Source organism: Salvia hispanica, chromosome 1, assembly GCF_029641045.1.
Source record: "Salvia hispanica isolate PSC_SH4W2 chromosome 1, Shi_PSC_v1, whole genome shotgun sequence".
Classification (NCBI taxonomy): Eukaryota; Viridiplantae; Streptophyta; class Magnoliopsida; order Lamiales; family Lamiaceae; genus Salvia; species Salvia hispanica.
Genome location: NC_142692.1, coordinates 46754739 through 46770468, shown reverse-complemented (window position 1 = coordinate 46770468; position 15730 = coordinate 46754739). Strand labels below are relative to the sequence as shown.

Below are 15730 nucleotides of genomic sequence, written 5' to 3'. Positions count from 1 at the left end.
TCGAACAGGCCCACTGCTGTCCGAACTCGCCCCGAACAGTCCCCGAAACAGCCCCGACTAACCCCGAAGATAAGTTTCTCTTACAAAGTTACCATCTTTTTTGCGCTTCAATTCAGTTACAGCGGGGTTTAAATTGGTGACTGTTCGATCGAGTGTGTTCGTCAAAAATATTGATTGTGTGATTGGTGATTCTTGTTGAGTTAGTTACTTGTGTGGGAGATTGCATTTGGCAGAATGTAATATGTAATATGCACTGATGGTTTCGCAATTAGCCTTGGGATGGAGTATACCTTCAACCGATTAGAGATTGTGTTGCAAAACTGTAGAGCCGAGAAGGGATTAGTCTCCTTGGCTTGGCAAATTCGGTTTCTGTAAAAGAATTAGTGTATGTTGAATTGGGAGAAGTTGTGGAAACTGATATACAACTGTGAATGAATTTTTGGATGTGATCGAAACAAGAAAAAAGTGAGATGAAGATTGTGAAAAGTGAGAGTGATGGTGAGGAGCCGTGAATATGAGGGAGGAATAATCTGGAATTGATTAGGATTCATTCCTAATTAATAGGGTGGTTTAATGGCAATTAGTGGCTGATTTAATTGAGTTTAATCCTCATGATTAGGATTTAATCCGTGGGTTAATTCTTGCAGGTAACGGCTACTGCTGCGGAGGGGAGTAGGAATTCTGAAGATTTCTGCTGAAGATGCTCATACTGGAAAGAGGAGCAGATTTTGTTTTTCTGACCAAAAAAAAACGTGTAGCACTCTTTAGTTATAAGCCCAACTCGTATAATTATTTATTTTCCTTGGAATTTTTATTCACATGGCCCAAGCCAAATTGTAAAATAAACATTGGACTCTATTTAATTGAGAAGTACAAATGTGTACTTTACTTTTCGCATCTATTTTTATTAATTAAAGTTGATGGGAAACTTTAATTAATTTCATCGTTCCATTTCCAACAAAGATTAAAATCGCCCCACCCAACGATTAATATTTAGTGTTGTTCTAAAATATTAATTCTTCAAAATGATTCTTGATTTTTAACCACGCTAGAAATTAAATATTGTTTTCTTTAGAAATTCCATTTTAATCATCATATCGTATTCAAAAACAAAAAATTTTATTATTCGAAATTTGCGGGTGTTACAGTCTTAAACCATAAACCCTAATATCCAAATTTCAATTTTATGTATTCGTCCACTCTTGGCAGTCATGATTCTCAATGTTCCGGTTAACCACAAGACAACGCCGTCTTCTACCCCTTCGATTCTTGACCTCATCTACGTCGTTCTGCTCGATTAGCTCCGCAGCCGCCGTCAAGGATTTTCCGCATAACGATGTTGTCTCACAAATTATCCGGCATTTCATATCTTCTCCGCCTTGTTACAGTCATAAGCTCTTATTAAATTCCCTCAAAAACAACAATTGGTTCAGGAAGGAAGTTCCCTAGTTGGAACCTTCCTAAATTTGACTCTATCATTGAGAAAACTAGTTTTACCATCCGTGCTATGCACGGGCCAAAAGATTTTTAAAAAATAAGAAAATATATTTAAAACGAATTAGATAAAAATAAGGAATACAAATAAAATATGTAAAATTTTAAAAAATAAGAAAATATATTTAAAATGAATTAAATAAAAATAAGGAATATAAAGAAAATATGTAAAAATTATTGTAAATCAAGAACAGAAACTATTTAAATTTTGTATTCAATCCACAATAACGAAAGCATATGAGGAAAAAAAATAGAAATTAAATACGACGTAGAAACAAATAATTAAGAAATACTAAATACATAGCAAATAAATAAAATAATTTGGAAAAGTAAATAATTCATAATAAATTCGATCAAGAAAATAAATTAATCATTTCATATTTAGCATATGATTTATATAATTATAAATCAAATACTGCTACTTAAAGAAAATACTGCTACTATTAACGTTCCTCGAATCGTGAAATATAGTGTAATGAAAGGACATGAGGGAGGAGAGCCAGCGGAGAAACAAAATGCCCTTTTCCAAATGCGGCTTCAAATTCAGAGTCTACGCCTTGGAAATAGTCGAGATGGTGGAAAATCAGCTCCACTTCTCCGGAAATCAGCCTGCAACACGAGTAGAGAAAGAGAGAGAGATAAGCCAAAGGGGTTATAGTGAGAAGTGGTGAGACTCGCTTCTGCATGTAGTAGAGAGAAAAAAGCTGAACGGGGTTGTTTTGCTTTGGAGATCCCGGTATTTTCTTCTTATAATTTATTTCTCACCCCTATTCTTTTCTAGAGAATTTTTATTTGCTCTTAGCTGATTTTGGTGTGTGCCTACAATTGTTTTATTTGAAAATTTGAAATGGAAATTCATTTTCTAATGTTGGGAGGAGTGAGAGTACTGTCAGTAAGGGAAATTCATTATCTCTCATCCGCATTAAATGTTTCATTTTTTTATCAATACGGATTTTTAAAAAATTGTTTGATATTGTAAAGGAAAGTGGATTAAAAAAAAGTTTACGAAAAATTAATTCATAATTTGTTTCTATTAAGTACATACAATAAAACAAAATATTAATAGATAAAGATAACGAAAAATTAATTCATAATTTTAATACATAAACTATTACATAAATAAATAAAAAAATATAATTAACAAAATTTTTAAAACTTATTAAATATACCTTATACACAATTAGATGGCCCAACACATTAAAATTTTTCATACTTATTAAATATACATAATACACAATTAAATGCCCAAACACATTAAAAAGAATTTCATACTTATTAAAAAAAAAAATTCAAACATAATTTTAGTTACATTGTACATGATATTACTAATTACATGAAATTATGAACAAAATAAATACAACAAAATTTATAATTAACCTATAAAAAACTTTAAAAAAATATAATACAAAAATAATTTTGATATATATATATATATATATAAATATTAAACAAAATTATTATATAATAATTATAAAGAGTAATACACAATTAGATGGCCCAATACATTAAAAAAACATACCCAAATAGAAAAAATATATAAGCCCAAACCGATTTATAAATTAGGCCCATACATTAAAAAATGCCGCCCCAATTCGTATAAGTCCAAACTTATACAATAGATTAATGGGGAATTAATTGATTTAATTAGACTGTGGTCTTAATTTTAATTAACACACTTGAGGAACAAAAAATACTTTATACAACGTATATAAGCCATTTTCTAATTATTTGATGTCGGCGCCGATTGTTGAAAACCCTAGCTACACGGTCATCTCCTCCGCCGGAAAACCGCGTCTTCTGCTCTGAATCGCCACCGCATCGGACACCACTACACCTTATCGACTCCTTACCACGACTAATCTCCAGATTTGCAACTACAATACTGATAGGGTATGAGCTAACTCCGCCGTAAGAACACACGCACTCACACCCAGAAAACAGAGTAATGCGAGTAAATGTACGTAACTTGAGAATTTAAGGGGAATGAGCAGTATATTAATAAGAACTCAGAAATTAACAACGATACAAATGGAAGACGAAAGCTAAATCCCTTGGATCATAATCCTTAGGCCAATAACAATCACACAGCTAGCATGCTTAACAAAACGGTGGTCCCCTCTATTTATAGATCATCTTGCCGTCTGCTCCCCATCCTCTCTCCGTCCATAACGATCAACGCCGTCACCTTTCATCACAGCACACGCCTTACTCCTTCTCAGCACACGCCTCCCTCACTTTTCAGGCCCACACGTCCTTCTAGAATGCCAGCTCGGATGCTCCTTGTACCTATTATTCTCTTCACTTATTTTCCACGTACTCCTATAATCAAGATGCATGCGATCACACGTCCCCCTTCAGCAATGCATGCATCAATACTCCTCCCTTTAAGGTTCCTTGTCCTCAAGGAACCAAGGGAAGCGAGCTTTGATATCATCGGCAAATTCCCACGAGGCGTCCGCCGGAGAATGACCGACCCAATGGATGAGCCACTTTGTAGCTGCATGATTACGACGCTTAACCATTTTGCGCTCAAGTATTGCCTGCGGAACGCTCTCCTGAATCTGAGATGCTGGCGGGAGGTCGGAGCTGGGACCTGCAGGTGGCGCCGCCTCCTTCAATAAAGACACGTGGAAGACGTTATGGATGGTGGCAGTATCCGGCAGCTGCAGTTTGTAGGCTACCTTTCCTATCCTCTCCAAAACTTGATATGGCCCGTAGAATTTAGGCTCAAACTTCTGATGGTTCCCCTTAATTGATTTCTGTCTATAAGCCCTTAATTTCAACCAGACCCATTCTCCCACCTCAAACTCCTTGTCCACCCTGTGTTTGTCCGCCTCTCTTTTCATTCGATCCGCTGCCTTGTGCAAGTTTCGTTTGAGTACAGCGATCATTTCCTCCCTATCCCTCAGCGCAACATCAACCGCCTCCACCCGCGAATCTCCAGGTAGGTATGGAACGTGGAGAGGCGGGGGAAACCCATACAACGCCTCAAATGGCGTCATCCGAATCGAGGAGTGATACGATGTGTTGTACCAGAATTCTGCCAGCCCAAGCCAATGTACCCACGAATGAGGCCTCTCTCCAATCATACAACGAAGGTAGCACTGCAAACACCTATTAACCACTTCCGACTGTCCGTCGGTCTCGGGATGATAGGCCGTTGAGTAGAGTAACTCAATGCCCAAGAGTCCAAAGAAGTCCTTCCAAAAGGCGCCCACAAAAATAGACCCTCTGTCACTGATTATCCTGATCGGCATCCCATGAAGCTTAAAAACAGAGTTTAGAAAGACATCAGCGACTTGCTTGGCCGAAAAAGGATGAGCTAGAGCCATGAAGTGGGCGTATTTGCTCATACGATCCACAACCACCAATATTGCATTTTTCCCTTGCGAAGTAGGTAAGGCTTCGATGAAATCCATTGTCAAATCAGTGAACAATGCCGTTGGTATCGGCAATGGTTGGAGCAGTCCGGACGGAGGAGAGTTTCCCGACTTATATTTCTGACATACTACACATACCCTCACAAATTCTCGCACGTCCCTCAACATCTTCGGCCAATAAAGCAGCGAGGAAAGGCGTTTGTAAGTGGCTAACCCTCCAGAATGCCCTCCTATTGCTGACGCATGAAACAAAGAAAGTACTTGAGCCCTTAGCTCCAAGTCATTTCCCACTACTAACCTTCCCGACCTCCTCAGTTCATTCTTCCGCCACTCGAATTTAGGATGAGATGTGGGATCCTTCTTTTTGTCCTCGATGACCTGCATAACCTGAGCGTCCCTAGACCACGAGGCACGAACCTTTGCAACGAGCTCAAGGGGAATAACGTAAGATGTGAGCGCATACAACTCTGTTTCTGGTACCCGAGATAATGCATCAGCCGCAGAGTTTTCAGCTCCCCTTTTGTAACAGATCTCATAGTCAAACTGCATAAGTTTCGTCATCCATGCCTGCTGCGTGGGGGTGGTTAACCTCTGCTCCAAAAGATACTTAAGACTCTGATGGTCAGTTAGAATCACGAACTTCCGACATTGGAGGTAATGGCACCATTTCTTCACCGCGAGCAATATGGCCAATAACTCCTTCTCATAAACCGAGAGAGCTTGATACCTTGGAGACAACACCTTGCTAATATACGCAATGGGGTGTTTCTCTTGCATAAGGACAGCCCCAATCCCTACTCCGGAGGCGTCAGTTTCAACTATAAAATCACGTGAAAAATCGGGTAATGCCAAAACAGGGGCTGTGGTTAGAGCCACCTTGAGCCTCTCAAAGGCTTCCTGAGCCGTTGGAGTCCACTTGAACTCACTGCCCTTGACAACATCGATCAACGGTCTAGCTATCACACTGTACCCCTGCACAAAACGTCTATAGTACCCTGTTAGACCGAGGAAACTACGCACATGTTTCACGGTACGAGGCTGAGGCCATGCCAAAACCGCTTCAATCTTTCCTTGATCAGTAGCCACCCCTGCCTTGGAGATCACATGGCCGAGGTACTCCACCTCACTACACCCGAACGAACACTTGGAGCGTTTAGCTAGAAGGTTGTGCTTCCTCATCAGTTCCAGCACAAGCCTTAGGTGCTGCACATGTTCCTCTCGGCTGTCACTATACACCAATATGTCATCAAAGAAGACCAAGATAAACTTCCTCAAAAATTCGCGAAACACCGAATTCATAAGATTTTGAAACGTGGCCGGGGCGTTTGTCAATCCGAATGGCATGACTAGAAAGTCGTAATGACCTGCGTGAGATTTGAAGGCCGTCTTGTGAATGTCCTCTGGAGCCATACGGACCTGCCAGTAGCCGGATCGGAGGTCGATCTTGGAGAAACAAGCCGCTGATCCCAATTCTTCCAAGAGTTCCTCAATCACCGGAATCGGGTACTTATCCTTGATGGTGATAGCATTGAGGGCGCGGTAGTCCACACACATACGCCACGTTTCGTCCTTCTTCTTTACTAGGACAATGGGACTTGCGAACGGGCTTTGGCTAGGGCGGATCACTCCTGTCTGCAGCATCTCTGCTATCATAGCTTCAATTGCATCCTTTTGTTGACTCGCGTATCTGTAGGGCCTTATATTCACTGCCTCAGCTCCACTTCTGAGGGTGATACGATGATCATGTTCCCGTTGAGGTGGCAGGCCTTGGGGCTCCTCAAAAACTTCCTTAAACTCCAGCAAGACATCGCTTAAAGCCGGCCAAAGATCCTCCTGACTTACACTGAAACAGGACATCTTTTCCCCTTCAACCGCAGTCATTATCTTACTGATCTTAACCTCCTCCTCCTCTAACATTTGCTCACTCCACACCTGCAAACACTGTAATTGATTTTCCGGAGTAGTCCCCTTTTCCCCTGTCAATCGCACCTCCACACCGCCCAGCATAAAGACCATACTCATGTCACTAAAATCCCACCATATGCGACCCAAAGTTGCCAACCATTGAACTCCTAAAATCAAATCGTAAGTCTCAAGCCCAATGATAAAAACCTCCGTCGCAAACCGTGTCCCCTGCATCTCCCATGAAAACTCCACGCACCTGCGATTACACCTCAACACCTGACTATTCGCCACCTCTACAGCCTTGGGAGGGACTTCCTCGGTTTCGCATTGAAGTTTTTCTGACATCTGAGAGCTCAAGAAATTATGAGTGCTCCCGGTATCGACCAACACCTTCAAGGATTTTCCACGACTTGCTTCCCGAAGCGCATGATCTGTGGCGCCTTCGTCCCCCACATAGCATGGAGAGAGAGTTGTATTTCCTCCAGACTTGGCACCTCCTCTGGTTCCTCAACGAACGGCTCCTCCTTCTCTTCAATCTCCACCTCCCCTGCCATCTGCATTACAAACGCCCCTCTCCTAGAGCATACATGATTAGAAGTGAATTTCTCCGGGCACCAATAACACAACCCCTTCGCCCTCTTCTCGTCCATCTCTTTTGGGGTTAAACGGGGCCGCATACTCCCTCCACGACCCTGTTCTCGTGGTGCCGAATTTCTAGAAAACCCTCCCTGTTTTGAAGTCGTGGCCGTCACTGCCAGTGACTTAGTACCAGAGTATGTCGCAGCTCCCGATGGTCCCCCAATCGAGCTCACCCTCGACTTTCCTCCCAATGCTCGCACCGTGAGTTCCTGAAGTTTGGCTAAGGAGAACGCCTCTGCCAGCCGCGCCGGTTTGAACATTCGAACGGGCATCTGCAGCTCATCAATCAGTCCGGATAAAAAGAAACTTAAGGCCTGATCTTCTCGAATACCGGTACGTGGATACAGCTCGTCGAACGCCTCCATATAGTCTTGGAGTGATCCTGATTGCCTCAAATTTCTCAGATCAGCCAGCGGATCTGCGTAGGCTTGTGCACCGAAACGAGCTCCCAACGCAGACACGTAACACTCCTAGTTGGTATACGCCGCCTCACCCTGCAAATTCATAAACCCCCTATGCCATTGCAAGGCTTTGCCCTCCATGTGGATCGCCGCTACACGAACTCTTCCCTTCTCCGGCACTTTCGCCACCTCAAAAAAGAACTCCGCACGCATCAGCCACCCCTCGAATCCGTCGCCGTCGAATTTGGGAAACTCGTAGCGGGTTGATCTTCCCCACTCCTCCTGTGGATCCTCCTTTCCCATACCACCCGGCCCCTCTCCTTCCTCCGCCTTCAACGGCAGCTTCCGGAACTGGCTGCTCATCACCGTGAATGCCTGCATCATCTCCGCGAACTGGCCATCCAGCTTGTCCTGCCGTTCAATCAAGCGATCCATCACCTCATGCACCACCTCGGTCACCCTCCTATCCACCACGTCCATCAGCTTCCTCTCCGCTTCCGTCACAGATCTCGTGCTTGGCGTAGCCATGTCCGGAGACCGACAGCTCTGGATACCACTTGATAGGGTATGAGCTAACTCCGCCGTAAGAACACACGCACTCACACCCAGAAAACAGAGTAATGCGAGTAAATGTACGTAACTTGAGAATTTAAGGGGAATGAGCAGTATATTAATAAGAACTCAGAAATTAACAACGATACAAATGGAAGACGAAAGCTAAATCCCTTGGATCATAATCCTTAGGCCAATAACAATCACACAGCTAGCATGCTTAACAAAACGGTGGTCCCCTCTATTTATAGATCATCTTGCCGTCTGCTCCCCATCCTCTCTCCGTCCATAACGATCAACGCCGTCACCTTTCATCATAGCACACGCCTTACTCCTTCTCAGCACACGCCTCCCTCACTTTTCAGGCCCACACGTCCTTCTAGAATGCCAGCTCGGATGCTCCTTGTACCTATTATTCTCTTCACTTATTTTCCACGTACTCCTATAATCAAGATGCATGCGATCACACGTCCCCCTTCAGCAATGCATGCATCAAATACTACCAAAACAACCCCAAACCCTACAAATTCGACACTGAAAAAAACCGACGAAAATTTCTTCGTCAACTGCTAAACAATGCCTCCTTCATCGGTTCAACGAAGACGACGGAGAGTGGCGTCAAACCCGTAGACCACAGCAAAACGCCATTGTTTAGCTCCTAAATGAGATCAAAATCGGTTTCTATTACAGGCATATTCCAACAAAATTTTACTAATCTATCAAAAACGTCGAAGATTAGGTCTATTCTAACTTTGTTCATTTGTTTATTTTCCAGAATCAGAGAAGAAGTGGATGACTTTCGATGATTCAAGAATAGATCGAAAGTATTGGAAAACAGACCACAAATATTTGATAAACCCCATTTTAATCTACCAGATGAGATAAGTTACCTCAAGCAAAGTTCATTTATTTAATATTTTCGTCAATTTCATTCTGGAATGTTGATAATAGACTATCTTCAATTAGATCTATAATTCTGACAATTGAAAAAAAGGAATATCACTATTAGGTTTCAATTTAGCAAAATAATTGAATAAATGAGGATTTTAATGTATGATTGTGTATAAGGCTTGTTGTATATATTGCTGTGAAATGGAGATTACATAACCTTCTACTTCAAATTGAAAGTTATTGGAGCATAAACTGTTATGCATTTCTGGATTCTAAATCAATGGTCAATGGACTGAAAATTAAGGTCTGCAACACATAATATACAAAAAGACTTATACCAAAAAAGGGTGTCTGGTCATCAATCTCATTGTTGTTTGCTAAATCACCAAATGGTTTAAATGAATACAACGTGGGTGGAGTATCTTCATCTCTAACTTCATACATCTCAGTCCTGTAATTCATAAAGAGTCTATATGGATGATTAGTAGCTTTGTTTCTAAGGGTGTTGTCTAACAAAGAAGTTTTTTTATATAATAGATGCCTCCTCTAAGCATGTGTTCCAGATCCTGTAGAACCTTTTTTGGGAATGTGGCTTGTATGCAAGTCCCCTGATAATAAAATGAATAAGATCTTACATATAAGAAATATATCAGACATTAGAAATGGAAGAATATATTAGATAATAGATTTTAAACATATGTCAGAAATATATCAGACATTGTAGGTGCAGAATATTACAATTCAAAGCAGATTCCATATATGATAAAGGATAATGACATGAAGGATCAAATGGAAAACTTATACATGACAGAGAGTGGTAAATATTTCTTAACCTATTCAGTTATAAAGAATGTTATAAATGATAACTTCATAATCTATTTTATAAAGTTCAGCATTTAAACTGTTCTCAAGATAAATGGCAAAGTAGATTCAAGGAATTGTAAAAACATAATGAAACTGCAGAGATCAGTTACATGGTGATCAATTACACTCCATTAAAAAGAAAAATAAAACAACTACAGATATGAGATATAAGTTTAGATGTCACAGCTTTAACATGATGAAAGATTGAATATACCTTAGAATCATGAAAGACAGATTCTGTGTTGATATCTCTATTTTCACCAGGAAGACCTTGAAAGACACGAACACAACGGACCTTGATAATAGAGTTAGTAATGGCAGTTTGAAGATTCTTGAGCAAGGTAACGTAGGGCAGATGCAAATACTATGAGAACAAACTACACCAATCATTTCATTATTTATCTTTATTCTTTTCAGTTGCATAAAATCAGAATTCACAATTCTATTATAGACAAAAAGAAGCTGACAATGATGATCAACAACAAAAAGGTTGTGATAAAAAAAAAGAGAAGAAGAGAAGACAGAAAGACAACACAGGTGAGATATACTCAACTAAATTGGTGAAACTTCATTATAGTATATGAAGATTGAAGTAGTAAAGTAGAAGAAAATAGAGTTGCAATAAAAAGAACACCATAAATAGTTACACACACTGCATATATGATTAGGGAGAATAGTTAAGAAGTAGGAGAAATAGACAGGAAGTAAAATATACCAAAAGAACAATGGAATTCTATGGTAGTGAAGGAGATTTTACAGGATGAGTAAAAGAGAAGTAGAAGAGGGTATTTATAGATGTTTGGTGATGTTATTTTGCAAACACAACTGAATAAAAACAAACTTACTTGGGGAAACGGACATAATCATAGCTAAGACCTTTCAAATAACACAAATATATTATAATAAAAGAAAATAAGGTATAAAAACTTAATTTCGAATAAAATACATGCTGAAAATATAATATAAGTTTGTTAATAGAACTACTAAATATATATTCAATAAATGTGGATTTTTATGCATTCTATATTGATTATTGTGCGCATTTATTGGGTCAGCTGTCAACCGTAATTAATGCCTATTAGTTAATGTTCCCCTATTAATATTAAGTCTATTTTGCAGGGATACCAAAACAAACAAATAAACTCTAATCACAGGAGAGCCGCCCCTATTTTTCAAGAAGGAAGAGAGAGAGAGAATGATACAACCAAATAAAAAAGAAAAAGATAGAGGAGGCACGCCTATAAGGCTCTTCATATCTGTGGCTTTGTGAAGGAGAAAGAGAGAGAATAATAGAGACAATGATTACACAAAATATAGGTAACTTCTTCTATTTATTAGCTTAAATAAATAAATTTTTGATAGATAATCAAACTAATTCATACTTTATATTGATTGCAGATTGCAAAATAGATTAAAATAGATTAAGAAAATTATCATACTAAAGTATGATAATTTTTATCATACTTTAAATTTTTTAAGATGAAAAGATGTCTTTCCCCATAATCAATATGTAATCTAAAACAGTATGAATTTATAACAGGAAAAATTATGACAGCTTTCACTCTTTCCCATTTTCCTTTGAAAAGATGAATTTCAAAAATATTTTTAAGTTTATATCAGGCACAAGAAATAAAAGCTAGCCTATGCAAACCTATATAAATAGGTTGCACCCTACAACACAATTCTCGGGGTTCAAGGTCCCAAAACGATGTCAGAAAGAGCACCACAATCGTCAGAAATGAAATTATTTTTAACATCTTTATCATATTAACATAAAAGGCTACAAAAAGGATTAAACAATAAAAAAGAGAACCAACTTCATTTTTCCCGCCAAAACAGTGACACGTGACAGTCAAAAAAACTGCCACTTTATATATTGATAGATTAGCTCGCAAAGTGCAATAGAGTTCTTCTTGTTGTTGCAAAATGAGTTTGGGTTCAAGCACTCAAAGAACTCGCGGTTCTTCATTGCACATTTATTGGCGGTACCGTGCGCTGTTCTGTCATATGCGGGTGGTTATTGAAGAACAAGGTAGCCCGCATTTTCATTTCTTAAATTCAGTTTAGGGTATCCCGCGGTGGATATTTGAGTTTGTATGTCACACTTATAAAAGTTCTACAACCATCAATTTTGTTTAAATGACTGACTTTAATGTAAATGAATTTGAACAAGATGAAGTTGGCACTTGGTTGCAAGCTATGGCCATCATAATATGCATAATTTAGTCTCGTTCCATGAATCAAAAAGGTTATTTGAGAGAAAGGAATGCATGGAATCTCATCTAGTTGTAAGGAAGAATTATTTATGGTTGCTCTTAAGATCGCTAATTTTTCATTTTATAGACTTTTTTTGTTATTTTTCAGGCTCTGGATATGCACCCTTGCTTTGTGAGCTGCTTTTGAAAAGCTTTGGTGGCTGGGACTCAAACCATGTGGTGTGGGATATGCTCGCATTTGTTTACTCCAGAACTGATATGGTTCACGATAATCTGGTTGTGCCGACAAAGATGAAAGACTTAAACATCCGGCCGTCAATTATGACATACAATAGTTTGTTGCACAACTTGAGGAAAACTGATAGAGTGTGGGATTTTTGTAGTGAACTTGAAGACAATGGACTACAACCAACTGATTATACATACTCAATTTTCCTTGATGGTCTTTGCAGGCAGTCCTTGGTTCTCGAAGCTATTAATTTCCTTAGGGAGATAAACAAGGAAGTGGCCGAGCCTTGTGTTGTTTGTTTCAACACTTTGATGTCAGGATTCTGTAGGAAGGGTTTAATAGGTATTGCTAAATCTTTATTCTGTATGATGTTCAAGTATGGATTAACTCCTGATAGATACAATTACAACATACTCATTCATGGGTTATGTGTTAGTGGTCCACTGGAAGAAGCCTTAGCCTTTCAGTTGACATGGAAAAGCGTGGATTACATCCCGATCAGGTGACTTATAACATTCTCTCCAAGGGATTTCGTTTACTTGGTACAATGAATGGAGTTTGGAAGGTTTATGAGAAAATGCTACAGACTGAAGCAGACTCTGGCCTGCTTACATACACAATACTTATTTGTGGGAATTTCCAAACAGGTAACATTTAAGAGGGTTGTAGGCTGCGAGAGGAGATGATTTCTAAGGGTCTAAAGTTAAATGATATCTCATATCGTGCGTTACTAAGTGGCTTGTGTAGAAACGTATAGATAAATGAGGCTCTGAGTTTACTTTCCGAGTTGAGTAATGATGGCTTAAAGCCAAATCTTTTTATGTGCTCTATGGTCATCCATGGTCTCTGCAAGCTGGGGGAAGTAGCCATCCAACTGTATAGGGATATGTTTTTAAATGGAGTTTACCAGAATTCTTTCCTTCACAAGTCTATTTTGATTGGATTGTGTGATTAGAGAACTATGTTTGAGGTTAGAAGTTACTTTAATGCATTGGCAAAAGGTGGATTTATGCATGATATTGTACTGTATAATATTATGATTGATGGATATGTTAACGTTGGTAATGTGGCAGAGGCTGTAGGATTGTACGAAAGTTTATTGGAGAAAGGGATTCCTCCAACTGTAGTTACTTTCAACACCGTGATAAATGGATTGTGCAAAGCCAGAAAAGATAGTGGCTAGATGACATGAAGATGCACAATGTAGAACCAACTATCGTTTCGTATACTACAATTATGAATGCCTTTTCTGAATTGGGAAAATTAGAAGATACCTTTGAGCTATTTGAGGAAATGAAAAAAAATGGTATCGAGCCAAATCAAGTAACTTATACAGTGCTTATGAAAGGACTTGTAAGTGAGGGAAGCTGGAAGAATCTGTTGCAATTCTCCGGATATGTTAGCTAAGGGTATTTCTCCAGATCAAACTTTATATAATGCTTTGATCCAATGTTTTTGTAAAGCTCAAGACTTTAAAAGAGCATTTCAATTACATGCCGAGATGGTACAACTTGATATTAAGCCACATGTTGTGACTTGTAATATTTTTATCAATGGTTTATGTGTATATGGAGATCTAATTGTTGCTGTAAAGCTATTTTATGATCTCCAATGTCAAAACTTCAAATTGCCGAAAGTTGCGTTCACTATTCTTATAAAAGCAAATTATGCAAAGGGAGATGTTAAAAAGGCTATTGTACTCTTCCATCAAATGGCTGAAACTGGCTTTGAGATTTCACTCAATGATTACAGTGCAGTAAATAATAGACTCTGCAAAAGATATTTGCTGAATGATGCTATGGATTTTTTTCGAATGATGCTAGTTGGCGGTATAGCTCCTGATCAGAAAATTTGTTCAGTTACACACTACTCTTTACACCAAGCTGGTTTTGTCATTGCAGAGTTTCAAGTTTATGTTTTACTGATCAAATTTGGCTTTGCTCCTAGTTGAACTGTATGGAATGTGTTTGGTTTTATTCATCACCAAGCATCCTCTAGTGATCAAATACTTCGATAAGGTATGAATCTTTTTAAAGTTATGCAAATTACTAAAAGAAAAGAGAAGAGAAAGGAAAACTATGTTAACTTGTAAAAGACCTTCACTTTAGGTTAACCTTTTTTTTTTTTTGAGAAAATGAATGCTTCTAATGGAATTTGACTACCACCCATAAATTTTTCCTTTACGAAGAAATGGAGATAAGATGGCGATAAATCTTGTGCATTTTTTTAATTTTCAGTCACTCTTGGCATTTATTTATTTAATTTTTTCTTTTAGGGAGAACAATGTAAATTACTATTATTACTAGTTCCATTTCATGATTTCATGGAGGACCTTATTATCCCTAAGATTTTCTGCTGAAGAGAACAACATCGGGATGTGCAAAGATTGTAATATTAGTGTAAGATGAAGTACTGCCAAAAGGATAAACAATTTTAAAGGTATATGCTAATTTTTTTCTCTTCTGAGATGGAGCGCTGCCAAAAGGATAAACAGTTTTAAAGGTATATGCTGATTTTTTTCTTTTCTGGGAAACATACTCTTATGGTTGTGATAGGGCCCTCGATCTAGCAAATCTCGCTAAAGATCTTCCTCAATATTCCTTTCTTTATTTTAGCATATCTCTTATTTTAGTTATTTATCTTTAATTATTTTGCATATCTTCTGTAATCTTTTATTTTAATTATCTTGCTTGATTAGCAAGATAGGTCTAGGATTTAGAATTCTATAAATAATAGAATTCTATAGTATTTTGCTCTATTGAGAATTAAGAAATAAAAAAACTTCTTTTCTCATTCTTGTTCCAAAACCCTAGAACTTCAACTAGGTGTGTTTATCATATTTTCCGATCAATCTCTATCGTACGCGTGCTCTTTTTGCATCGATAGAACCTCACGTTCTATCAATTGGTGCTTTCCATTGATTACTTTTCCTCCATCAAAATTGATCTCTCAAAATACCTCGACTCACGCCAGTTCACAAAAATCTTTCTCCAATCTGTCAAAAACTCAATGCACCTAGGATTTTCTCTACATACCATGCCTCTTCTCGAGGAATCACAACAGCATGCACTCCAGGATGTCAAGGATTTGCTCGTGGAATTACAGCAGCAACTCAATGCTCACGGAAAATTTTTAGCAAAGTTTGGGCAGCACTCGCTG

The 15730-nt window shown here is 38.6% G+C and overlaps 1 pseudogene; it reads left to right on the top strand.

Annotated features, from left to right (window-relative positions):
- The first annotated feature begins 10349 nt into the window (after positions 1–10349).
- Positions 10350–14522, top strand: LOC125199623 (uncharacterized; annotated as a pseudogene).
- The last annotated feature ends 1208 nt before the right edge of the window (positions 14523–15730 follow it).